The 27,975-nt window shown below is 37.0% G+C and overlaps 1 long non-coding RNA gene across 1 annotated transcript in view; it reads left to right on the top strand.

Annotated features, from left to right (window-relative positions):
* The first annotated feature begins 21,182 nt into the window (after positions 1-21,182).
* Positions 21,183-27,975, top strand: part of LOC134732752 (uncharacterized) — a 128,814-nt gene continuing 122,021 nt past the window's right edge. Inside the window, exon 1 of the long non-coding RNA XR_010116236.1 lies at positions 21,183-21,685. This is a non-coding gene — a long non-coding RNA (uncharacterized lncRNA). The remainder of the gene's footprint in view (positions 21,686-27,975) is intronic.

Here is a 27,975-nt window from a genome sequence, read left to right as displayed (position 1 = left end):
CAGAACAATGAACTTACAAGGTTTAAAAGAAGCATAAAAAGGAGAAAATTTGTAATTTATCAGAGATTTACTTACCTTCTTCTACTAAATACTCCTCTCTTACCAATAATTGGCTTCCTGCACATAGTAGAAAACATGACAACTGAAAGTGCCAACATTTTATAGCTTATGACTATCATCTGGAAAGAAGGTGCATCTATTATTCTTTTTGGACCAAAGTTCAAAAATCCAAGGAAGAATGTTATTGACTCATAAGATAGATGACCCCTCCAAAGCAATCAGTGTTTTGTGGGTCAAATCCATGTAACAGTGCTGAAGTTTGGAGTGGAAAAAAGAAGCAGTGCTTCGATAAAGGAGATGCTGTTTCTAAAAATGGCAGGCAGATGCTAAGTAGATGAAACTAGAGAGTAGTTCTAAAGCAACTGATAAAATGATAGCTTTAATAGAAATATTTATCTCACATATGCTTCTACTATAATTAAAGAAGACCAACAATGCCATGAATACCAAAGTACTGTTTTAATTTATCAATCAGAACATTCTTTGTGAATTTTTCACTTCAATGGAACTTATTTACAAATTCTCATTTACAAATATTTTTAGTGATATAAGACGAGATGGTAAAAGTTTACTGGTACATTCACAGAATATTAAGTTATTTTGTTCTTTTCCTAAAATATACTGCTTTGTGTATCTGCTTTTTAAATCATTATCTGCTTGTTTTCTTCCCCAAATCTGCCATTATTTTATGCTTTTAATGACTCTTTTATGGGATATTTTCAAGTTTTAGTTAAATACAGGATAAGAAGTTAGAGAAAAAACTTAGAATAATGTTTTAAATAAAAGTAGTTGATTTCTGAATACAAGGCACATGGTCCTGTTATGAAATGTTATGACATAATTTTGCATCTCAAATGCTTTTTTAAGAAAGGGCTATATTAGTCTGTTTTCACACTGCTATAAAGAACTACCTGAGACTGAGTAATTTATAAAGAAAAGGTTTAACTGAGTCAGAGTTCTGCATGGCTAGTGGGGCTTCAGGAAACTTAAAATCATGGTGGAAGGTCGAGGGAAGCAAGGCATGTTTTATGTGGCAGCAGGAGAGAGAGAGAGAGAGAGAGAAGCGAGAAGTGCCACACTTTTAAACCATCAGATATCCTGAGAACACAAGAACAGCAAAGGGGAGAAGGCTGCCCTTATGATCCAATAACCTCCCACCCAGCCCCTGCTCCAACACGTGGAGATTACAGTTTGAAATGGGATTTGGGTGGGGACACAGAGCCAAACTATATCAAGGGCTGTTGTTTCTGTAGAATTTCTGATTCTATTGACATTACATGCTAGAAAGGTAATGTGTGCCAATTCTATAATGTCAGAGAATTTATCTTTATGAAGGATAACTTACTATACAATTTTACTTTAATATTTGGATAAAATAGTAAAACCTGATTATGAATATCATTTTTTAATTTGTTACTACTTTGTTGTTACTTTTTTTCATTGAAACATCATTTGTGATGATTTTGGACTTCATTCAGTAATTACTCTTCCTTAAATTAAAAAGTTGGTATCCAATGAAAAATGAATGTTTACTTCAACCTGGTTTTGGAAGTAAGGCTCAAGGAGGTAGTTGTCAGGGTATAATAGACTTGTCATGTTGATTGATGCAAAATGATATGTGATTGAATTTCAGGGATCATAAATTGCTTAGTAGTGATTAGGATGCCAACTGGGCAGCAACAGCAAAGTAATATGTGCTCATGTCCATCTAAAACTGGCCTATGCTCTTTGTTGTTGGCCTTTAAATACATTTGCATTCCCTAGAAAATGTTTAAATGTATTCTTAAATAATAAATTATTTCTAAAAGAATAAATCTTCAGTTACAGTTACATTTTTATCATCAAGCTTCTATAAATGCACATTTTACCGTTTTATTTGTATGATATTGAGCATTTCATTACATACTTTTCTGAGCTGAGAATCCTCATAAAGACCTCCTTTCTAATGTTAATAATGACACTAATTAAAATAGCACATATAAAGGACCTACAATAGGCCAGGTACATAGAGTGTATTCAATAAATAATTTATTGTAATTTTATTATTACTATTTTCATTTTAAAATTAGTTTATAAATAATTACACATTTGTCTTTTACTTTTAGGAATGAGCCAAACTAGATGATGTCACTAAAACCTGTCCTTGAAAAATCTAAAAATACTGACCAAAATTATAATATCTTTAGATGCATCAACAAGCTGACTAGAAATCAAAGAATATTGAGAAGCAAAAATGTAAATGAATTTAGAATCCTGAAGTTGTAAGCTGACTCAAAATCTGTTTTTTTGTTTGTTCATTTGTTTTTTCATTTTGTTTTGTTTTGTTTTTGTTTTTTTGCGGAGGGTTAGGAGTAGAACAGGTGAACCTGAGCTTTTATTTTTCTGGTCATATATAGAAAATGGGGTATAGAATATGAAGTCCAGAGCTGGTCAAAGTTATGGAGTCTAACTGAAAATTTTCTTGTATAAGACAGAGCCAAAATACCATGATCCTCAACATAAGAATGAATTCAAACCAAACTTATGCCCCGAAAGCATCTGAAAAAAAACTGTCTATTAAAAACCTTAGCAAAGAGCTGAAACAAAAATAGATTTTCCTCATGAATACCGTAGCTCAAATTGCCGTAATATTACCTTCAAGCCTCTATTCATACAATGCCAGATTTCAAATTTGTTAATTTTTTTTTTTTTTTTGGATATGCAGTTTCACTCTGTCACCCAGGATGGAGTGCAGTGGTGCCATCTCGACTCACTGCAACCTCCCCCCACCAAATTCAAGTGATTGTCCTGCTTCAACCTCTCAAGTAGGCACTCACCACAATGCCTGGTTAATTTTTGTATTTTTAGTTGAGATGGGGTTTCAAATGTTGGCCAGGCTGATCTTGAACTCCTGACTTATGGTGAGCCACCCTCCTCGGCCTCCCAAAGTGCTGGGATTACAGGCATGAGCCACCGTGCTTGGCCCTAATCTATTAATTTAGTTTAAAACTAGTTGTTTCTACTGACTTATGCTGCCAGTGGGACTTGCAGAAGCAAATGCAACTTTTCCATGGAGAAGTCTGCCTTCAAAAATATTCAAGTTAATTTAACTAATGGTGTTAGGAGAATTATAAACTCATAGTAAAAAAAAGAAATCACAAAATACACAAGGAAACAAGGTTCCATGAACTCCAGCCAGTAGAATAAAACAGAGACGGGGTTTCACCACGTTAGCCAGGATGGTCTCGATCTCCTGGCCTTGTGATCTGCCCGCTTCAGCCTCCCAAAGTGCTGGGATTACAGGCGTGAGCCACTGTGCCTGGCCGGGAGGTGGAGCTTGCAGTGAGCAGATAGTGCATCACTGCACTCCAGCCTGGGCGACAGAGCAAGACTCTGTCTCAAAAAAAAACAACAACAACAAACAAACAAACAAACAAAAAAACAGATGACTTAGAAGTAACACTTAATATTAGAATGAGCAGATACAGAATATCTTGGATATTATAATATCTTGAATTAGTTGGTTTAAGAAAATATATTGAAAATATGAGTAAAAACACAAAATGTTGTAAAATAATGAAGTATGTTTGAAGAAAAATGACCCAGAATTATTTCATTTTATTTATTTTTAATTTTTATTTTCTAACCTTTTTTTTTTTAATTATAGAGACAAGGTCTCACTAGGTTGCCCAGGCTGTTCTTGAACTCCTGGCCTCAAGCAATTCTCTTGCCTTAGCTTCAGAATTCTACTAATAATATACAATCATTGAAATAAAAACATTTAATTAATTCAAAACTATACAGTGCGTTACTGAATGAAAAGATCTGAAGAAATTTTTCTGAATGTAGTAGGGACGGTATGATAAATATGAAAGAATTATTAAAAGCTACAAAAGATAGATTGAAAGGTCTAGCTTATATATAATTAGAATACTAGGATCACAGGAGAGGGAAAATGGGGCCGATGTGATATCTGAGCAAATAATGGGCTATAATTATGAAGAAATTCATGAATTTTTCCCATAAATATTTACTCAGTGTCTACTATCATACTGGGTATGTACTAGTGAATAAAATGGATATAAATCTTTCTGTGCTATCTTGGAATTTATATTTTAGTCATCAATAGAAAATAGAAGCCAATGGGCAACTGCTTTCCTCTTTCTTTTCCTGGCGGATGATCCTGAGGTGCACTTCACAACGCCTGTTTTATGGCCTGTTGCTATAGTCAAATTGACAATTCATCCTTTTTTATTGTGCTTCACTTCCTCTGTCAATCCTCCTCTCTTGAATCACATTTCCGTATAAACTACTCATATATATAACTAGATCTGAGGCTCTGCTTTCGGTAACATCAAGACTGAGATAGTGTACACCAGAAATAATCCTAAAAAGAAGACCCTCAAGATAAGATCAGAACTGGATTATTTTTTTTTTTTTTTTTTTTTTTTTTTGAGACGGAGTCTCGCTCTGTCGCCCAGGCTGGAGTGCAGTGGCGCAATCTCGGCTCACTGCAACCTCCGCCTCCCAGGTTCACGCCATTCTCCTGCCTCAGCCTCTCCGAGTAGCTGGGACTACAGGCGCCCGCCACCACGCCCGGCTAACTTTTTGTATTTTTAGTAGAGATGGGGTTTCACTGTGGTCTCGATCTCCTGACCTCGTGATCCGCCCGCCTCGGCCTCCCAAAGTGCTGGGATTACAAGCGTGAGCCACCGCGCCCGGCCAGAACTGGATTATTTACAAATTAAATGGCAGTAACGACCCAAGCTAATAAGTGGGCTAATGGTTACTCTTTGCAAGCAGTGGCATCACAATTATTAAAATTCTTACCTGTGGTAGACTGGGTCAAGCGGCAAGTGGATAGTGAAAGATTGGGCTATGCAATGCCTGTGTCATTCGAACTGAGTATAAATGATGATAAATGTAAAGATTGTGCTATGTGATGGCTTTTATTAATTGTATTGTCAGTTTGAAAAAAAACTGTTTACTTTTTCCACAAGACGTTATATGATACCAAGTGACTGGATTGCCTGCAGGAACCCACTGGCCACCCTGCATATGCAACATGGAAGTACAAAGAGGGCGTTTAATTCCAGTGGAGCAACTCTTGACCAATGAGGATAGGAGCTGATGGCTAATTGTGTTTCTTATTCTTCCAAATAAATGGTTCTGAGGCATATTGTGTAAGGCTTGTCATGTAGTTGACAGCAAAGTCACCCCTAGGGTGATCAATTCAGTAATGGATCTTTCTTTCTTCCTTTTTTGCTTCCCCTCAATCTTTATTCTTGGTATTCCAAATGGACTACTTCAGAATAAGTCTAGGTTTCAGGCTCTACTTTTGGGAGAACCCAGGCACAGGTACTAGATTAATTATATTGTTGATGTCATTTAAAAATTATATTTTAACTTTTTCCTGTCTATATATCTATAACTTATCCTACATACTGATTTTCTTCTGGGAATATTGCTTGGCTTTTAGAATAAATACTTTAATAATTTATAAATTAAAAATTTCTATGGTAACAATAATATAAATTTTGACAACTGTGACAATAACATTTATTTCTAACAATGAGAATTTTAAATAAAACATTTTATAAAATATTTTGTAGATAATTAAAAACATTGTTAAAAATATAGAAAAATATATAAATCAATGGAAATTCATATCATGTTATAGTTAGGCTTTGGGTCCATACCCAAATCTCATCTTTAATTGTAATCCTCATAATCCCCATAATTCCCGTGTGTCCAGGGAGAGACAAGGGGGAGGTAATTGAGTTATCGGCAAAGTTTCCCCCATGCTAGTCTCATGATAATGAGTGAGTTCTCATGAGATGTGATGGTTTTATAAGGGACTCTCCCCACTTTGCTTGGCACTTCTCATCTTGCCACCTTGTGAAGAAGGTGCCTTGATTCCCCTTTACCTTCTGCCATGATTGTAAGTTTCCTGAGACCTCTCAAGCTATGAGGAACTGTCAATCAATTAAACCTCTTTTCTTTATAAATTACCCAGTCTTGGGCAGTTATTTATAACAGTATAAAAATGAACTCATGAGAGCATGTTCACATATAAACATGAAGGTGACAACTCTCAACATTGATATATAGTAATGAAATTCTGATAAAAATCACAACAAGCATGTTTTTAGTGGAATTTGAAAAGCTGGTTTTAAAATTTACATGACATTCCAAACGCTGTCAAGACACTATTGAAAAGTAAATACAAAGGAAGAGAACTGACCATGCCAGATTATCAGACCTGTTATAGCGATTAAGAGAGTATGATGTTATTGCAGGTATGCACAAATAGTGCAGTGCAATAGGAGAGAGTTCAAAATAAAAGTCACACGTGAAAATTTGATTTATCATAATATTAATATTGCAAATTGTATTAGTCTGTTCTCATACTGCTTTAAAGACATATCTGAGATTGGGTAATTTATAAAGAAAAGAGGTTTAATTAACTCACATTCCACAGAGATGGGGGGCCTCAGGAAACTTACAATCACTATCAAAAGGGAAGCAAACACATCCTTCTTTATGTGGTAGAAACAAGGAGAAGTTCTGAGCAAAATGGGGGGATAACACCTTGTAAAACCATCAGATCTCATGAGAACTCACTCACTATCATGAGAACAGCACGGAGGTAACTGCCCTCATGATTCAATTACTTCCCACTGGGTCCTTTCCACACCATGTGGGAATTATGAGAACTATAATTCATGGTAAGATTTAGGTGGGTACACAGACAAACCATATCATTCCATCCGTGGCCCCTCTCAAGTCCCATGTCCTCACGTTTCAAAACACAGTCATCACCCTTCCAACAGAGCCCAAAGTCTTAACTCATTCCAGTATTAACTCAAAAGTCCAAGTCCAAAGTCTCGTCTGAGATAAGTCAAGTCCCTTCTGCCTATAAACCTGTAAAATCAAAAGCAAGTTAGTGGCTTCCCAGATACAATGAGGGTACAGGCATTGGATAAATACACCCCACCCATTCCAAATAGGAGAAATTGTCCAAAATGAAGGGGCTACAGGCACTATGTAAGTCTGAAATCCAGCAGGGAAGTCAAACCTTAAAGCTCCAAATGATCTCCTTTGACTCCATGTCTCACATCCAGGTCATGCTAATGCAAGAGGTGGGCTCCCATGGCCTTTGGCAGCTCCTCCCCTGTAGCTTTGTAGGGTACAACCCCCATTCCAGCTGCTTTCACAGGCTGGCATTGAGTGTCTGTGGCTTTTCCAGGCACACAGTGCAAGCTGTGTGTAGATCTACCATTCTGGGTTCTGGAGGACAGTGACCCTCTTCTCACAGCTACACTAGGCAGTGCCCCAGTGGGGACTCTTGTGTGGGAGCTCCCACCTCACATTTGCCTTCCACACTGCCCTAGCAGAGGTTCTTCATGATGGCCTCATCCTTGCAGCAAACTTCTGCCTGGACATCCAGGTATTCCCATACATCCTCTGAAATCTAGATGGAGTTTCCTGAACTGCAATTCTTGACTTCTGTGCACCTGCAGGCCCAATACCACATGGAAACTGCCAAGGCATGGGGCTTGCACCCTCTGTAGCAATGGCCTGAGCCTGAGCTGTACATTTACCCCTTTTAGTCACAGCTGGAGCTGAAGCAGCTGGGACACAGGGCACTATGTCCTGAGGGTGCATAGAGCAGGGATGACCTGGCCCTGGCATACACAATCATATTTCCCTCCTAGGCCTCCAGGCCTGTGATGAGAGGGGCTGCTGTTCTCTGACATGATCTGGAGACATTTTCCCCATTGTCTTGGTGATTAACATTTGGCTTCTCATTACTTATGTACATTTCTGTAGCTGGCTTGAATTTCTCCCCAGAAAATGGGGTTTTCTTATCTATCATATCATCAGGCTGCAAATTTTCAAAACTTTTATGCTCTGCTTTCCGTTGAATGTTTTGCTGCTTAAAAATTTCTTCCCCCAGATACTCTATATAATCTCTCTCAAGTTCAAAGTTCCACAGATCTCTAGGGCAGGGGCAAAATGCCACCAGTCTCTTTGCATAGTAATAGTGACCTTTATTCCAGTTCCCCAAAAGTTCCTCATCTCCATCTGAGACCACCTCAACCTGGACTTCATTGTCCATATCACTATCAGCATTTTGGTCAAAACTGTTCAACAAGTCTCTAGGAAGTTCCAGCCTTTCCCACATCTTCCTGTCTTCTTCTAAGCCCTCCAAACTGTTCCAATCTTTGCTTGTGACCCAGTTCCAAAGTTACTTCCACATTTTCAGGTATCTTTGCAGCAGTGTCACACTACCCAGTACAAATTTACTGTATTAGCCTGTTCTTACACTGCTGCTATAAGGACATACCCAAGACTGGGTAATTTATAAAAGAAAGAGGTTTAATTAATTTGCAGTTCCACAAGCCTGGAGAGGCCTCAGAAAACTTACAATCATGGTGGAAGGGGAAGCAAACACATCCTTGTTCACACGGCAGCAGCAAGAAGTGCCAGCAAAAGTGGGAGAAAGCTTCTAATAAAACCATTGGATCTCATGAGAACTCACTCACTTTCATGAGAACAGCATGGAGGTAACTGCCCCTATGATTCTATTACCTCCCACTTGGTCCCTCCCATGACATGTGGGAATTATAGGAGCTATAATTCAAGATGAGATTTGAGAGGGACATAGCCAACCATATCACAAATAAATAAAGCAAGCACAGAAAAGAAGGGTGGAAATATTCAGGCTTTTCTGACCTTCTTGGTCAATATTCATTCTTGGAGAATTGATTAATTATATGGGAATGCAAAAGAGATTATTACCTCATACCATACATAAAAATATATAAACAAGCAGATTAAAATTTATACGAGAGGAAAAAATTATAAAACTCTTAGAATATAATGTAAAATTTATATCTCTAAGAAAGAATATATTTGCAAGACACAAAACACCATTGAAGAAAAAATTGATAAAATGTACTTCATTAGCCTTAAGAAATTTTTTTCATCTGAAGAAACTATACAGCTAAATATAAAAAATAAACTGACAAGATGCTTGCAACTTATATAACTGACAAAATATTAGCAAGTAGAGGCCAGACATGGTGACTCATGGCTGTAATCCCAGGACTTTGTGAAGCCAAGGTGGGTGGATCACTTGAGATCAGAAGTTCAAGATCAGCCTGGCCAACATGGTAAAACCTTCGTCTCTATAAAAACACAAAAACTAGCCAAACGAGGTGGTCGGTGACTGTAATCCCAACACTTGGGAGGTTGAGGCAGGAGAATCATTTGAACCCAGGAGGCAGGGGTTGCAGCGAGCCTAGATGGTGCTACTGCATTCCATCCTGGGTGTCAAAAAAATATGTATATATTAGCAAGTAGAGACCTTACAAATCAATAAAAGTTAAACAACCTGGGGGAAAAATACCTTTAGTCTTTTCACTCAAGATGAAACACAAATGATATATAAGCCTACAAAAATATATGCAATTTAATAATTAAGAATTAGGAATATGCAAAATAAGCCTGCAATTAGATATAATTTCACTACCACTAGATCTGCAAAAGTATTACACTTGAATATATCAAATGTTGGAAAAAAGTAGAGCAATAACAAACTCTTACATGATGCTCATAGGATGTAAAGTAGTACAAACACTTTGGAAAAATAATAGGATATTACCTAATAAATGTGAAAATGGGAAAACCCTAAACCCAGCAGTTTCATTCCTAAATATATACCTAAGGAAACTCTTTCATACAAGAACAAGAAGACAAGAATAAAATGTTCATAGCAAACCTTTTAATAGCAAAACAAAACTAAAAATACAAGTGGTCATCAGTAAAATGGAGAAATAACTATGGCATATTCATACAATAGGTTAGTATTCAATATAAAAAATATATTAACTGGGCAGGCGCGGTGGCTCACGCCTGTAATCCCAACACTTTGGGAGGCCGAGTTGGTGGATCACCTGAGGTCAGGAGTTCAAGACCAGCCTGATGAATGTGGAGAAACCCTGTCTCTATTAAAATTACAAAAAGTAGCTAGGCGTGATGGTGGGCACCTTTAATCCCAGCTACTCAGGAAGCTGAGGCAGGAGAATTGCTTGAACCCATGGGGTGGAGGCTTCAGTGAGCCAAGATCGTGCCACTTCACTCCACCCTGGGCAACAAAGTGAGGCTCCATCTCTGTATATCTGTATCTGTATCTATATCTATACCTGTATCTATATAAATTTCAACTACAAGAAACAACAGGGTGAAACCTTTGCTTATAGTGTTGATCACAAAAGGGCTGTCACTGAATACTGTAAGAAGTGTGATTACATTTATATGAAGTAAAAAAAAACTATGCACAAGTAAATAGTGTATATTAATGAATACACATATGGATGATATAACCCTAAGGGAAAGCACAAGAATGTTTCTCACAAAATTCAGGAATATGCATACTTAGAGGATTAAGATAAGAGTATCAGTATGGAGAGGGGCACAGAAGCCATATAAAAGGTAATGGTAACTTTTTTTTTCTTAAACTAGGTGATGGGTTAATGGCTTTTCGTGAAATTTTGTCATATATCTACACACACACACGCACATACACACACACAAACACACTTAAATACTTTGTATCAACTTAGCATTCAGTAATTTTTAAAAGAAAGCTTATATTTGTATCTTTAAAATAATTATCTTAGAATCTCATTTTCTTTGTTCCATAATTTTCATCTCTCATGCACAGATTGCTCCTGACAATTAGAAGCCTCATGGCAACTTAAGACAATGAAACTAGAGAATCTTGGTATTACAATATAGTCATTTCAACACAATCAATAGTTTGCTAGGTGTCTACATAAGCTAATTATTCTCCCTAAAGTTGGTTAATGTAGGGCAAATGTAAAGTCTTGTAAAATGATAATATACAAACTTGCAGTATTCATTTTCAGGAATCTCTTTAAAAAAAACATGCACTGGACTTAGTGAATTAATATAGCATATGGACAAAGTTGCTGATACTTACAAAGTAATCTTGATTTTTCTCCTATCTTTTAGGCATTTGATGAATCATAGATGATGGAGATAATTAATTTTACAATTATAAGATAATTTTAAAATAATTTTGAACAAATAAACTAGAAACACAAGAAATGCAATTGTGTCAATGTTAGAAAAAAGATAGTTTATTTGTTCTAATTGCTTAAACAGGCTACTCACCTGTTTAATTTTAACAGGAATCAATGACTTGACTTCTTCGTGTATTCTAGAATGTAGAAAATTTATCTGACTTCAAAAACATGGGGAAAATCAATTTTGAAATTTTTTTCTTAGATCAGGTAAATGTATTACATTGAAACTGAAGACACATTTATCTGTCTTTCTTTTTCCGACTTGACCCAACTAAAAAGCAAGCAAGTAAATTGAATTAAGAGCTGGGCAGTGAAAGAGGGGCCGCTGTGGTATCAAGAATTATTTGAAAGCACATTCTCTTTCTTTAGGGATATTGGGGAAGCGGTAGCAATTCTCTCTTAGCAATATTTCCTGGGGTCCTTCATTTTTTACATGAAAAAGTTATTCATCCTTTAAAAGCATTTAATCTGGAACCATGTTTGCTCTGTATTTTCACATGCATCTAATCGACAAGACCTTTTATTACCGAGAGCAGTATTGGCATATTGAAAGATCTGCTCTTTGAGTGCTCAACTTTTTTTTCCTCTTTTTCTGCCTTAGCCTTGCAGATAAATCAAGATTAAATTTCACTTTTAATACACTGAATTTATAATAAGCCCCAGAAGATATATATTTGCTTAATATTGTCATGTATCATTGGGAAAAGACGCAGAATATGGAGTACATGATTTAGGGAAAAAAGCTTAATTTGGAATCAGATGTTATAAAATAAATGAAAGATGTGTCATGGGAAAGAACCATTCTCATGAAAGTTGCTAATGTTTAATCCTTTACCTCCACCCTCCAGCAATATTTGGCACACTGATAATATAAAGTTGGAATAAGAAAGGGATTGTACCACATTGTCCTGTGCATTTACTTAGGTTGCATTAAAGAACTTGCATCTTTATCATAGCCAAAAAGCTACTCAGTGATTAAAACTTTAAAATATTTTTCCTGGAAAATATTTCAAATTTCTGAATACACATTAGTCCAATATTTAAGTTCCAGTCATATTCTCATTTTAGATAATGTTAATTATGTGGTTTGTTCCTTAAGTGTTTTTAAAATAAAAGTTTTGGAAAGCAAAGTAATGATAAATGCTTGACTTATCAAATTTGCTTCAGTTTTTCATTCCAGGAATTTTAGAAAAAATCCAAATTTAAGGTGTCGATTTTAGATCTTTTCTGCTTTCTCTTGTGGGCATTTAGTGCTATAAATTTCCCTCTACACACTACTTTAAGTGTGTCCCAGAGATTCTGGTACATTGTGTCTTTATTCTCATTGGTTTCAAAGATAATTTTTATTTCTGCCTTCATTTCGTTATTTACCCAGTAGTCATTCAGGAGCAGGTTGTTCAGTTTCCATGTAGTTGTGCGGTTTTGAGTGAGTTTCTTAATCCTGAGTTCTAATTGGATTGCACTGTGGTCTGAGAGACAGTTTGTCATGATTTCTGTTCTTTTACATTTGCTGAGGAATGGTTTACTTTCAACTATGTGGTCAATTTTGGAATAAGTGCGATGTGGTGCTGAGAATGCATATTCTGTTGATTTGGGGTGGAGAATTCTACAGATGTCTATTAGGTCCACTTGGTGCAGAGGTGAGTTCAAGTCCTGGATATCCTTGTTAACCTTCTGTCTCATTGATCTGTCTAATATTGACAGTGGGGTGTTAAAGTCTCCCATTGTTATTATGTGGGAGTCTAAGTCTCTTTGTAGGTCTCTAAGAACTTGCTTTATGAATGTGGGTGCTCCTGTATTGGGTACATATATATTTAGCATAGTTAGCTCTTCTTGTTGAATTGATCCCTTTACCATTATGTAATGGCCTTCTTTGTCTCTTTTGATCTTTGTTGGTTTAAAGTCTGTTTTATCAGAGACTAGGATTGCAACTCCTGCTTTTTTTTGCTTTCCATTTTCTTGGTAGATCTTCCTCCATCCCTTTATTTTCAGCCTATATGTGTCTCTGCATGTGAGATGGGTATCCTGAATATAGCACACTGATGGGTCTTGACTTTTTATCCAATTAAAAGAACTAGAGAAGCAAGAGCAAACACATTCAAAAGCTAGCAGAAGGAAAGAAATAACTAAGATCAGAGCAGAACTGAAGGATATAGAGACACACACACATATAAAAAACCCTTCAAAAAAACAATGAATTCAGCACCTGGTTTTTTGAAAAGATCAACAAAATTGACAGACCACTAGCAAGACTAATAAAGAAGAACAGAGAGAAGAATCAAATAGATGCAATAAAAAATGATAAAGGGGATATCACCACCAATCCCACAGAAATACAAACTATCATCAGAGAATACTATAAACACTTCTATGCAAATAAACTAGAAAATCTAGAAGAAATGGATAAATTCCTGGATACATACACCCTCCCAAGACTAAACCAGGAAGAAGTTGAATCCCTGAATAGACTAATAACAGGCTCTGAAATTGAGGCAATAATTAATAGCCTACCAACCAACCAAAGTCCAGTAACAGACGGATTCACAGCTGAATTTTACGAGAAGTACAAAGATGGGCTGGTACCATTCCTTCTGAAACTATTCCAATCAATAGAAAAAGAGGGAATCCTCCCTAACTCATTTTATGAGGCCAGCATCATCCTGATACCAAAGTCTGGCAGAGACACAACAAAAAAAGAGAACTTTAGACCAATATACCTGATGAACATCAATGAGAAAATCCTCAATAAAATACTGGTAAACTAAACCCAGCAGCACATCAAAAGGCTTATCCACCAAGATCAAGTCGGCTTCATCCCTGGGATGCAAGGCTGGTTCAACATATGCAAATCAATAAATGTAATCCATCACATAAACAGAACCAATGACAAAAACTGCATGATTATCTCAATAGATGCAAAAAAGGCCTTAGACCAAATTCAACAGCCTTCATCCTAAAAGCTCTCAATAAACTAGATATTGATGGAACGTTTCTCAGAATAATAAAAGCTATTTATGACAAATCCACAGCCAATATCATACTGAATGGGCAAAAACTGGAAGCATTCCCTTTGAAAACTGGCACAAGACAGGGATGCCCTCTCTCACCACTCCTATTCCACATAGTGTTGGAAGTTCTGTCCAGGGCAATCAGGCAAGAGAAAGAAATAAAGGGTATTTAGTCAGGAAAAGAGGAAGTCAAATTGTCCCTGTTGGCAGATGACATGACTGCATATTTAGAAAAGCCCATTGTCTCAGCCCAAAATCTCCTTAAGCTGATAAGCAACTTCAGCAAAGTCTCAGGATATAAAATTAACGTGCATAAATCACCAGCATTCCTATACACAAATAACAGACAAACAGAGAGCCAAATCATGAGTGAACCTCCATTCACAATTGCTAAAAAGAGAACAAAATACCTAGGAATACAACTTACAAGGGATGTGAAAGACCTCTTCAAGGAGAACTACAAACCACAGCTCAACAAAATAAAAGAGGACACAAACAAATGGAAGAACATTCCATGCTCATGGATAGGAAGACTCAATATCTTGAAAATGAAGATAATTTATAGATTCAGTGCCATCCCCATCAAGCTTCTGGTGACTTTCTTCACAGAATTGGAAAAAACTACTTTAAAGTTCATAATGAACCAAAAAGGGCCCACATTGCCAAGACAATCCTAAGCAAAAAAAAACAAAGCTGGAAGCATCACGCTACCCGACCTCAAACCATACTACAAGGCTACAGTAACCAAAACAACATGCTACTGGTACAAAAACAGAGATATAGACCAATGAAACAGAACAGAGGTCTCAGAAATAACACCACGTATCTACAACCATCTGATCTTTGACAAACCTAACAAAAACAAGAAATGAGGAAAGGATTCCCTATTTAATAAATAGTGATGGGAAAACTGGCTAGCCATATGTAGAAAGCTGAAATTGGATCCCTTCCTTACACCTTATACAAAAATTAATTCAAGATGGATTAGAGACTTAAATGTTAGACCTAAAACCATAAAAACTCTAGAAGAAAACCTAGGCAATACCATTCAGGACATAGGCATGGGCAAGGGCTTCATGACTAAAACACCAAAAGCAGTGGCAACAAAAGCCAAAATAGACAAATGGAATCTAATTACATTAAAGAGCTCCTGCACAGCAAAAGAAACTACCAGAGTGAAGAGGCAACCTACAGAATGGGAGAAAAGTTTTGCAATCCATCCATCTGACAAAGGGCTAATATCTGGAATCTGCAAAAAACTTAAACAAATTTGCAAGAAAAAACAAACATCCCCATCAAAAAGTGGTCAAAGGATATGAACAGACACTTCTCAAAAGAAGGCATTTATGCAGCCAACAGACACATGGAAAAATGCTCATCATCAGTGGTCGTCAGAGAAATGCAAATCAAAACCACAGTGAGACACCATCTCACATGAGTAGAATGAGGATCATTAAAAAGTCAGGAAACAACAGATGCTAGAGAGAATGTGGAGAAATAGGAACACTTTTACACTGTTGGTGGGACTGCAGACTAGTTCAACCATTGTGGAAGTCAGTGTGGCGATTCCTCAGGGATCTAGAACTAGAAATAACATCTGACCCAGCCATCTCATTACTGGGTATATACCCAAAGGATTATAAATCATGCTACTATTAAGACACATGCACATGTATGTTTATTGCAGCACTATTCACAATAGCAAAGACTTGGAACCAACCCAAATGTCCATCAATGATAGACTGTATTAAGAAAATGTGGTGCACATACGCCATGGAATACTATGCAGCCATAAAAAAGGACGAGTTCTTGTCCTTTGCAGGGACATGGATAAAACTAGAAACCATCATTCTCAGCAAAGTCACACAAGAAGAGAAAACCAAACACTGAACCACTCATAGGTGGGAATTGAACAATGAGAACACTTGGATACAGGGCAGGGAACATCACACACCAGGGCTTGTCATGGGGTTGGGGGCTGGGGAAGGCATAGCATTGGGAGCAATACCTAATGTAAATGACGAGGTAATGGGTGCAGCAAAACAACATGGCACATGTATACCTATGTAACAAACCTGCACGTTGCGCACATGTACCCTAGAACTTAAAGTATAATAAAAAATCCAAATTTTAATGAATTATGAAAAAAATGGCTGTCCAATTATGTAATAAAAAAATTAACATCATTTTTTTCTCAAATGAGAATATGCCAAGTTCCCCACAGTACTGATCTGATAACTTTTCAAGGTTGGATTAATCTTGTCCCATCTGAAGAGTTATGTTTGATTTGTTATATTTGTTAAATAATGTTCATGGTCGTTAATTAAAATATTCATTAGTCATGCATGTATTTACTACTGGAAAGAGTGATATTAAATCAGTGACCTTTCCCCTGTTATGTTTTAGTTAAATGAACTACTGTAATTAGATTTAGATTTTGACTGAACGTATTTTGTGAAGCACTCTAAGACTTGAGACCATTAGGTAAAAGTTAAATAATGATTTTTAAACATGATTAACTGCTCACCACCTAGTGAATTAAAAACCGAATGAAATACTGCAGCATATTTTACCGTACTAGTTTAAGATTCTGAAACAACAAAAAATGTGTTATCACTTTACTTTTATTTCAAGCTGGAGCCACAATCATTTAAAGACTTCCATTTGGGAGCATTTATAGTTAATGTTCAATTCATGAGGATGTAGGGATGACTGCACATCGTGGGTTAATTTGTTTTTCTAGAATTTTGTCAGCTTAATAATCGTTCTATACAATTCATCACATTTGTTTTCTTTTAATGTCAGACAACGACTTGGGTAATCAGCTTAATTCTTCATATTTTATATGCAATATATTTATTCATGATAAATGTAGAGTTACACTGGCTCTTGTTTACTTATAGTACATGCTATTTGGTAATAATCATGTACAAAATAAATGAATGAAAAAATTTAATCAAATAAAACAGACTGTAAAGCTCTGAGAACTGTATGTTAGGTATATATGTGTGTGTATGAAATCAAATTTGTTAACCATTTAAGATTCCATAAATATTATGTAACTAGCAGATCCCTTTTACAAAAACATGCCCAACATTAAACTATTCCTAAATACATTAGGATACAAATAATAAAACTGTAATGAGAAGGAGGTAAATTATGAGACTTTTAGTGCTGTAATGTTGCTTGTATCTTAGCCTGTTATCCAAATTTCTGGGAAAGCTTATCTTTCTAAATCTTTCTCATAACCAAAGCAGACTCTACAAACTTTCTAAATTCCACATATAAAGCTCTTCCTAACAAGAACAAGACTTTTCTCATTTGAAGCACACACCTTTCCTCTTATGTTGAATGTATTTAACATACTAAATATGTTGGTAAATTAAAAACCCCAATTTAGATTATTTTTTCTAGATTATCTTTCGATAATAGAGTCCAACATTTTAAAGCAAGGTAGAAGACTTAAAGGATAGAAAGAATATGATGTTCCCAACAAAAAGAAGAGATAAGTGCTTTAGGTAATGGATATTCCAGTTACCATGATTTGATCATTACACATTGCATACGTGTATCAAAATATCACATACACCCTCAAATATGTACAGCTATGATATATCAATTAACGAATACCAAAAAAGTCATTAAAATATTATTGCCCACCACTGATGGTAATATATTAATAGATAAAACATTTCTTTTTCATTTTAGTAATGGATAGTTATCTATTTCAACAGGTACACTTAAAAATTCTAATAATTTTTGTTCAATAGGTAAAAAAGAGTGTTGGTTTAAATGTGTTTGTTATTATTAACTGAACCGTGCCTTTAAATGGTCTTTTGTCTGTATCACATTAAGACACATTAATATATGCATGGGTATGTAAATGAATGACATTATATGAAAGTCAGTAAGAGGTTTTGTAGTTTAAATCTTTTAAAAATATTCTGCTCATGGCATAGCTCAATGACAGGTAAAATCTTGGTAGCTCCCAAGAGACTAGCAGATTTTCACATAAGCTGATAGCAGATCCTCCCTTCTAATGCCCTTACCTTTTACATCAAAATATAATTTACATCTTACATCAAAATACAATTTATATACGGATAATACAGTATTAGTTATAAAAGTCACAAATTCTTACAAGCTTTCATCAAATTCATTGTTGAAATTTATAATTGCCTGACAGTTTGGAGACTAACATTCATAATAATTCGTAAGGCAACAGGAAGAACTGGCTACATTCAAATGTATTCCAGGTTCTATGATTGTAATTTTGAATTAGACTAAGGAGTAGAAATTTTGCATAATACATAATGATAATGTCATAGTTTCACATCTCAGCATGACATTTGACATCAAGAAACAGTTAAGTGGCCAGTATTTCTCACCAGAATTTTACATGCAGTTTTATGTGAAAAGTGATGAGGACCCTAAATTAAAAATGAATTGGCGTTTAAAAATTATTGCAAGAGCCAGTGTTTCAGTTGGCTGAGTAGGAAAACCTTTGCAAGAAGTATGCTGCTTCACAAACTTGGAGAGCAGCCTTGTTTATATTTTTTGGACTAATCTCATTCAACTTTTTATCTATTATTTCTGTGATGATATCCAGGGTATTTAATCAACTGTGTCGCTAACTTGACCATAAAAAGGTAACTGGATAGTTTTGCGTTAGAGAATCAGTATCTCAAAAGCTCTCATCCAGCTTGGAGTATATCTAATAAAATGAAGTTAAATGAAGTCAAATGTAAAGTTTCGTGTTTCAGATTGAAAATAAAAGAAAATAAAGGAAATTAATGAGAGACAAAATCGAATAGTACTAATAGAAGATAAAAAAGAACAGCACAAGTAAATAAAATGATGTAAAAAGCAAAATAAAACACTAGCAAAATTACTGAAAAATACATCATAAAATAAAAAGTGAATGGTGATGGTTTATACCACTAACAGGATTTTTGTCAATGTCAAATGAAAATGCAGTATCTAAGAACAGCAGTGGGAAAATCTGCTTAGACCACATTTAGAACAGTGTTTCCTTCCACAAATAAGACTTTAAGGGAAATACTGACGTAAACTGAACCTTATTGAAATATATGTGACCGGGCTGATGAAGTAATTAGACTCCAAGCTTTAATAGGGATTGGGAATGTTTATTCTATCCCACGCTATAGATTTTAACTTTTAAAAAATATTTTTATGGCCGGGCACAGTGGCTCATGCCTGCAATCCCAGCACTTTGAGGCCCTGGCGGGAGGATCACAAGGTCAGGAGATTGAAACTATCCTGGCCAACACGGTGAAATCCCGCCTCTACTAAAAATACAAAAAATTATCCAGGCATGGTGGCAGGAGCCTGTAGTCCCAGCTACTTGGGAGGCTGAGGCAGGAGAATGGTGTGAACCCGGCGGAGGCGGGGGGAGCTTGCAGTGAGCCGAGATTGCGCCACTGCACTCCAGCCTGGAGTGCAGAGCAAGACTCCAACTCAAAAAAAAATTATATATATATATATATACACACACACACACACACACACACACACATACATATTAGGGGTGTCATAAAGACAGATACTAGAATTGTTCTATATACTCATTACAGAGTCAAACTTTACTAAGCAAAATAAAATAAATTACAAGGAAAAAGAATTGGCTTTGATATGAAGATACAAGGAAGATGGAACAAGTTTTCAGAAATATCAATTTCCTCTACCTTGCGAATGTTCAAAACCAGAGTTTGATCACAAATTGGTGAGATTAAGAAGTTTTTATACATGATATTTAAAGCACCTTATTATTCTGAAATTGGTGATTCTATAAACAAAAATATTTTATTGGGTTCCAAAAATTGGCATATATTTGCCTACCATCTCAAAAAAGTAGGAAACATTTCCATTGTTTACTGAGCAAAGTGTCATGCAGGCATTTTCAGTTATCATGCATTGACATTATGAAAACTACTGACCCTTTTGTATGGCACTAAAGCTTTCTCCTCTTTGAAGCCAGCACTCAAGAGTGTGTCTGGAATTGGTGGGTTCTTGGTCTCACTGACTTCAAGAATGAAGTCGCATACCCTCACGGTGAGTGTTACAGTTCTTAAAGATGTTGTGTCCGGACTTTGTTCCTTCTGATGTTCAGACATGTTCGGAGTGTCTTCCTTCTGGTGGGTTTGTGGTCTCACTGGCTTCAGGAGTGAAGCTGGAGACCTTTGCGGTGAGTGTTACAGCTCTTAAGGCAGCACGTGCGGAGTTGTTCACTCCTCCCGGTGGGTTCATGGTCTCCCTGGCCTCAAGAGTGAAGCTGCACACTTTTGCGGTGAGTGTTACAGCTCATAAAGGTGGTGCGGGCCCAAAGAGTGAGCAGCAGCAAGATTTATTGCAAAGAGCGAAAAGAACAAAGCTTCCACACTGTGGAAGTGGACCTGGCAGGTTGCCACTGTTGGCTTGGGCAGCCTGCTTTTATTCCCTTATCTGACCCCATCCACATCCTGCTGATTGGCCCATTTTACGGAGAGCTGATTGGTCCATTTTACAGAGAGCTGATTGGTCTGTTTTGACAGGGTGCTGACTGGTGCGTTTACAATCCCTGAGCTACACACAGAGTACTGATTGGTGTATTTACAATCTTCTAGCTAGAAGTAAAAGTTTTCCAAGTCCCTGCTAGATTAACTAGACACAGAGCACTGATTGGTGCATTTACAAACCTTGAGCTAGACACAGGGTGCTGATGGGTGTATTTACAATCCCTTAGCTAGACATAAAAGTTCTCCAAGTCCCCACCAGATTAGCTAAACACAGAGCACTTTCTGGTGCATTTACAAACCCCAAGCTAGACAGAGTGCTGATTGGTGCATTTACAATCCTTCAGCTAGACATAAAACTTACCCAAGTCCCCAGCTGGACTCAGGAGCCCAGCTGGCTTCGCCTAGTGCATCCCGCGCCCACGGGTGGAGCTGCCTGCCAGTCCCGCGCCATGCGCCCGCGCTCCTCAGCCCTTGGGCGGATGCGACCGGTTTCTGCGGCACAGGGGGCGGTGCCCTTCGGCGAGGCGCACAGGAGCCCACCGTAGGGGGAGCTGGGGCGTGGCGGGCTGCAGGTCCCAGCCCTGCCCCACGGGGAGGCGGCTGAGGCCCAGCGAGAATTCGAGCACCGCGCACGAGGGACGGCAGTGCTGGGGGACCGGGCGCCCCCTCCGCAACTGCTGGCCTGGGTGCTAAGCCCCTCACTGCCCCGGGCTGGCGGCGACTGACGGCGGCTCCGAGTGAGTGCGGGGCCGCGGAGCCCACGCCCACCCGGAACTCACGCTGGCCCGCGAGCGCTGCGCGCAGCCCCAGTTCCCGCGTGCGTCTCTCCCTCCACACCTCCCCGCAAGCAGAGGGAGCCGGCTCCAGCCTTGGCCAGCCCAGAGAGACGGGTCCCACAGTGCAGCGGCGGGCTGAAGAGCTCCTCAACCGTGGCCAGAGAGGACGCCGAGCCCGAGGAGGCGCTGAGCGCGAGCGAGGGCCGCCAGCACGTTGTCACCTCTTAAGAGTAAGTAAAAAAGTTTGAAAATTAAAATTGGTATGAAAGCAGAACTGTTGAAAACCGTGTAAGTCTAGGTCTGTATTCTTAAGAGCCACATTGTATTTGTATTTAGTAGAGAAAATATCAAAGGGGAATGAGATTCCCCTTTTTCTTCTTGTGAGTAGTCACCATTGTAATGATAGCTTATAGATTACTATGTTTCACATGTTAAGAATCTAATAAGCATTTTTTAATTGAAAGGTTCAGAACGGCTACAGCCTTGACATTAACTGTGGAAATCAGATTCTGTGCTAAAATGGGGGTGACCAAGGAACAGATGTACAAGGTACAACACTCCCCATAAACTAACCACTTCACTCCACTCTCCCAAAGCAACGTGTTTCTGTGTGAAAATTGAGTTAACTTTCATGAAGCCATATGGTGGTTGTGGCAGGCAGAACAAAGGCCTCCCCAAAGATATAATTGTTTCAATACCTGGAATCTGTAAATACATGTGTTACGTGACAAGGGGAAATCAAGGTTGGCAATCTGATGACCTTAAAATAAGAAGATTATCCTTGCTTATTTGGGTGGGCTAAAGGGTTCTTACAAATGGAGGAGGGAGGCAAGAGAGTCAAGTGTCAGTTTTGCAATGCGAGAAACATCCAATTGTCCATTGCTGGATTGAAAGATGGAGGAAGTGAACCCTGAGCCAAGAAATGGGCGAAGCCTTTGGAAGCAAGGAAGTACAAGGAAATGGATTCTTCTTCAGAAAGGAATGCAGCACTGCAAACCCTAAATTTAGCTCAGTGAGACCCATGTCAGACTTCTGACTTCCAGAACTGTAAGATAATATGTGTAGTTTTAAGCCACTAAATTTGAAGTAATTTGTTACAGCAGCTATAGGAAACTAATACAGTAGGTAATAAGAGTAGAATGACTTAGGTGTTTCTTTTTTCCCCACTATGATTTTTTTCCTAAGAGATTCTCTTAAGTATTTTGCAGTAGCCTTTTTACCAGTGATTCACTTGACAGCAAGAAAATGTTTTACAGCATAGAATGTCTGCTAAACAACCTAATCAAAATATTATTAAACAATTACACTGCAGTAGGCTGTTTAATGAAGTGTTTTCAGTGTGGTTTGAGCACTAATAGCAACAATGTTAAGCTGTTTTGTGCTCTGTGTATCAAAGAGCTTGTAGTAATGTGAGTTGACTGAGAGCCAAATAAATCCTGAAGCATCTTTGACAGACAATACACTTGTGCCAGTCTAAATTTTGTCAGGTATTATTATTGTGCATGAAAAGGAAAAATATAAAACTATCAAGAGCTTTCATATACAGTATATCATGTTAAAATCCCTGATAACCGGGTACTTTCCAGGCTTCCTTCCATCAGATTGTATGACTACTGGCTTCATCTGAATTTGAATCTGAGTATAAATTTAAAAGTACATAATGTAAAATTAAGCCAACTACTCTTGAACTGCCGTCTGCATCAGTACCTAACATGGAAGCAGTGGTATCCATAGTGGATTTCAAAAAGTCTTCTGAAATGGAGGAAATAAAGTATAACATGATTGATAGGTAAATATAAACAAAATGAATAAAAGTACACCTGAAAATATGGCTACAGTGTGCTTTCACTGGCTTTCAAGTGAGTACTTTCCATTTAGCCAATTACATTTTTTTTTCTTCTGGTATTCTTATTTTGTGAAGAGTTCCAAGTCAGAAAGCCTTACTATTTTATTGTGTTAATCAAAAAGACCAAATATTAATTTAAGGATAATCATAATACTAGACACTATTGATAGTCAAAAAGAAATGAAGAGGGATGAACCGAAAGTTCATGCAAATAGTTTGAAATTATGAAGAAAAATTCTCTCAAGTCCAGTTCTTTTTGGGTTTTCCTTTATGGACTAGAAAATAAATTAGAATTGCTACCTTGGAAACAAAACAAAACAAAATAAAATCTTTTCCGAATGAAAGATACTTTTTTAAAAAAATTATACTTTAAATTCTGGGATACATGTGCAGAACATGCAGGTTTGTTACATAGGTATACACATGTCATAGTAGTTTGCTGCACCCATCAACCTGTCATCTACATTAGGTATCTCTCCTAATGCTATCCTTCCCCTAGCCCCACCCCCCAACAGGCCCTGATACATGATGTTCTCCCTTTGTCCATGTGTTATCATTGTTCACTTCCCATTTATGAGTGAGAACATGCAGTGTTTGGTTTTCTGTTCCTGTGTTAGTTTTCTGAGAATGATGGTTTCCAGCTTCATACATGTCCCTGAAAAGGACATGAACTCATCCTTTTTTATGGCTGCATAGTATTCCATGGTGTGTATGTGCCATGTTTTCTTTATCCAGTCTGTCACTGCTGGGCATTTGGGTTGGTTCTGAGTCTGCTATTGTGAGTAGTGTTGCAGTAAACATATGTGTGCATGTGTCTTTATAGTAGAATGATTTATAATCCTTTGGGTATATACCCAGTAATGGAATTGCTGGGTCAAATGGTATCTCTGGTTCTAGATTCTTGAGGAATCGTCACACTATTTTCCACAATGATTGAACTAATTTACACTCCCACCAACAGTGTAAAAGCATTCCTATTTCTCTACATCCTCTCCAGCATCTGTTGTTTCCTGACATTTTAATGATCGCCGTTCTAACTGGTGTGAGATGGTATCTCATTGTGGTTTTGATTTGCATTTCTCTAATAACCAGTCATAATGAGCTTTTTTTCATATGTTTTTTGACCTCATAAATATCTTCCTTTGAGAAGTGTCTGTTCATATCCTTTGCCCACTTTTTGATGGGGTTGTTTGATTTTTTTCTTGTAAATTTGGTTAAGTTCCTTGCAGATTCTGAATATTTTTCTTGTAAAGTATTTTAAAGGCAATGCCTTCTTAAGGGGATGAAAACTGAGGGGAATGGTTTGGAGAAGATAATTGGATAATACACTTCAAAAAATTAAAACTCATCCTGTTCATGACTTTGCACACTGTATAGATGTGAGCTTTAACAAGCTCTCCTGTTGCATGTCACGACCTCACTCAGGCCCCTCTTAAGAAATCTGTGTAAATCTAACATTTGTTGCATTCACTGGTTCCCTAACAGGGCAGCAGCCTGCCACTCCCTTTCATTGCAATTTATCTGCTATGTTTAAAAACAAAACGAAACAAAAATCAACAACAAGGAAATTACTGCTTGGAGTTCTGTCAGTTCTCTCTGTTTAGCCCTCCTTGTTCTCTCTCTTATGAGATATTAGCGCCCTCTCAGCTGCTCTCAGTGCATTCATCGTCTCCTATCATTGTCTCTGTTTCTACTTCCATCATTTGTTATCTTAATGCTGAGGTATTTTGACAAGTGGGATGAACTCTGATTAACTGTGATTATCAGAAGTGGACGAGAAGTTGAGGGCACTGAGTGACACACTATTTCATATTTTACTCTCATCCAATTCATATCTATCAAGCAGATCTTAGAGTGTTATTACTCAGCATTCTCCAAGTTGGGTCATTTTCCCTAATAGTGTCAGTTCTGCTGATGTTTCTCTAAGTCTAGATGATTACTGAGAAACTGGCCTCAATTGTTAATGTGTAAGATCTTTCTGTTTTCAAACTATTGGAGAAAATTTTTGTTTGTTTTTCAAATTAGGTGGCAAAATATTCCTGAAATCCTCATATCTGTCAGGCTCAACTTTACTTTTTAGGTAAATGTTAAACTGAATTCAATAACAATTTTTGGCAACTTATTTTAATAATGGGGATGCTATTAGAAGAATCACAGATTGTTCATTTATGCCTTTGATGTTTTGCAGAGAAAAAAACACAGCTTATTACTAAATGTGGGATTCAAGATACCTGTCTAAATATATGTAGTGGTTTAATTTTTCCAGAAGAAAGTCAAATGAAACCAGCAAATTTCATTTTAAATGAATAATAAACAAATGTATATTATTGCATCTTACCAGATGCTGAGGTCTGAGATATTTTCTTGAGGTTTAAAAATATTTACTATTGCTCTAAGGGATTCAATGTTTAAAAGTTCTTAAAATATATAATTTAAAACATAATTATGGAATTCCAAAAACCAAATGTTTATTTTATGTCTATATTAACTAAATAAAATTAAGAATTGATATAACATACTGACTTTAAACCCCCCTCTTCCCATAATTTGGGATATAATTTCCTAAAGTTTGTTTACACTTGCCTTATATGCTTGTTCTCTCAAAGTTCCAATGTTCCAGCTTTGTTTTCTTACTCTCTCATTTTTAGTTTGTGCACGTACCATTTCCATGTTACATTAATAATATTGATGCTTTGGTGATGGTGGAACTAAAAGATAGTACGTATTTTGTAATTACTTTAAAAGGTTTTACTAGGCAAGTACCTAATTGTTTAGCTAAAATAAATGTTACTGCTTTCTTATAAGTTAGTTGGGCCTGAGGTCAGCTGTACGAACTCTGACTTTTTTTTTTTTTTTTTTTTTTGAGACAGAGTCTCGCCCTGTCGCCCAGGCTGGAGTGCAGTGCTGCAATCTCGGCTCACTGCAAGCTCCGCCTCCTGGGTTCATGCCATTCTCCTGCCTCAGCCTCCCAGGTATCTGGGACTACAGGCGCCTGCCACCACGCCCGGCTAATTTTTTGTAATTTTTTTTAGTAGAGACAGGGTTTCACACCATGTTAGCCAGGGTGGTCTCGATCTCCTGACCTCGTGATCCACCCACCTCGGCCTCCCAAAGTGCTGGGATTACAGGCGTGAGCCACCGTGCCCGGCCAACTCTGACTATTTTTTTAATGAATCTTTACATTCTCAAAACACATGAAGCATAACTTATTCTTAAAAGCTATAAGCCCACAACTACTATGCTGCTGTTTGAACATCTGATATCTTCCAAAAATTGTATTCTGTGTTAAAACTGTGATTATAAGCATTCATTATTTTAAAATGCCAATGGCAATGACTGTAAACTACAAAGGAGATGAAGGCAAAGTTCTTTTCAAGTTTTGAAATATGCATCTGTTATTGCATGTTGATAATTTATGCTCAAGCAAAGGTGCTATGGAAATAGCATGACTATAGTATAGTATGGGTTTTCAAGCACAAACATAAATTGTAGCATTTTATTTTTTAAAAATAGGAATTTTGGCCAGGTGTGTGGCTCACTCTTATAATCCCAGCACTTTGAGGGTCCAAGGTGAGTAGATCACTTGAGCCCTGGAGTTCAAGACCAGCCTGGTCAAAATGGTGAAACCCTGTCTCTATGAATAAAAAAATTGAAAAAAATTAGCCAGGTGTGGTGGTGCACACCTGTAGTCCCAGCTACTCGGGAGACAGATGTGGGAGGATCACATGAGCCTGCAGATGTGGAGGCTGCAGTGAGCCATGATCTCGCACTCCAGCCTGGGTGACAGAGTGAGATCATTTCCAAAAAAATAAATAAATAAAATAAATATGTATTTATTTTTCATAGTTTGATTTTAAGAAACCTTGATTTTAATAAAGAGAGAAATGAATGTTTGATCAATGCCATGATGAATTTGTATGGTAATATTTTTGGTTTTCCAGTTGTCTTAGAAAGTTTGTGAACTTTGTCACTTATGTGACCAAACACAATTTTTATAATATACAGGTACTTTTTGTAAAGTGGCTAAAATGTTATGACTCTATGCTACCTGAGTAGCGTTTCTATGCAAAGAAAAAGGTGATACCTCAGTGAAATTACTCAGGATCAGAACTGAAGTTTAGCAAAATCTCTCACATAGATTGGAATTCAGTGGTTTTTGTTTAATTTATGATGTTTAAGAATTTTAAAGTCTTCTGTGAACTTTAAAAAATTTTAAAGCTTTCATTAAATTATGAATCTAGACTAAACGGTGAGAAATTTCTTTGCACTTTGCCATATTGATCTTACATGAGGTAAGAATAGTTGGTCTTGTGGTATGTTTATTTACTTCAGTGACAATTAGAAGCAAGACCCCAAAGAAGGTGTTTTCCTAAAACACATGTATAAAAGTTCATAGCGTATTTAAGAAAACATATTTAGTGTGTATTATGTCGTTGGTTGCTTCTTTCAGTGCCACCAACTCCTTAGAACAGTATAGTAAGACCCAGATTCAGAAAAGTAAGATCTCTTTGTTCTTAAAATTATTTTAGAGTTTAAATCTGTGTCCATGGTTTTTTCAAATGGACTATCCACATTTTCTATTTCAAATGTGGCAATGTTTATGTTTATCTTTATTATTCGTTCATGTTTATCTATTATTATTTAATATGAATATTATTATTAAAGCATATTATA

This window comes from Symphalangus syndactylus, chromosome 2, assembly GCF_028878055.3.
Source record: "Symphalangus syndactylus isolate Jambi chromosome 2, NHGRI_mSymSyn1-v2.1_pri, whole genome shotgun sequence".
Taxonomy (NCBI): Eukaryota; Metazoa; Chordata; class Mammalia; order Primates; family Hylobatidae; genus Symphalangus; species Symphalangus syndactylus.
Note: the sequence above shows the minus strand (reverse complement) of the source record. Positions and strands in the feature narration are given on the sequence as shown.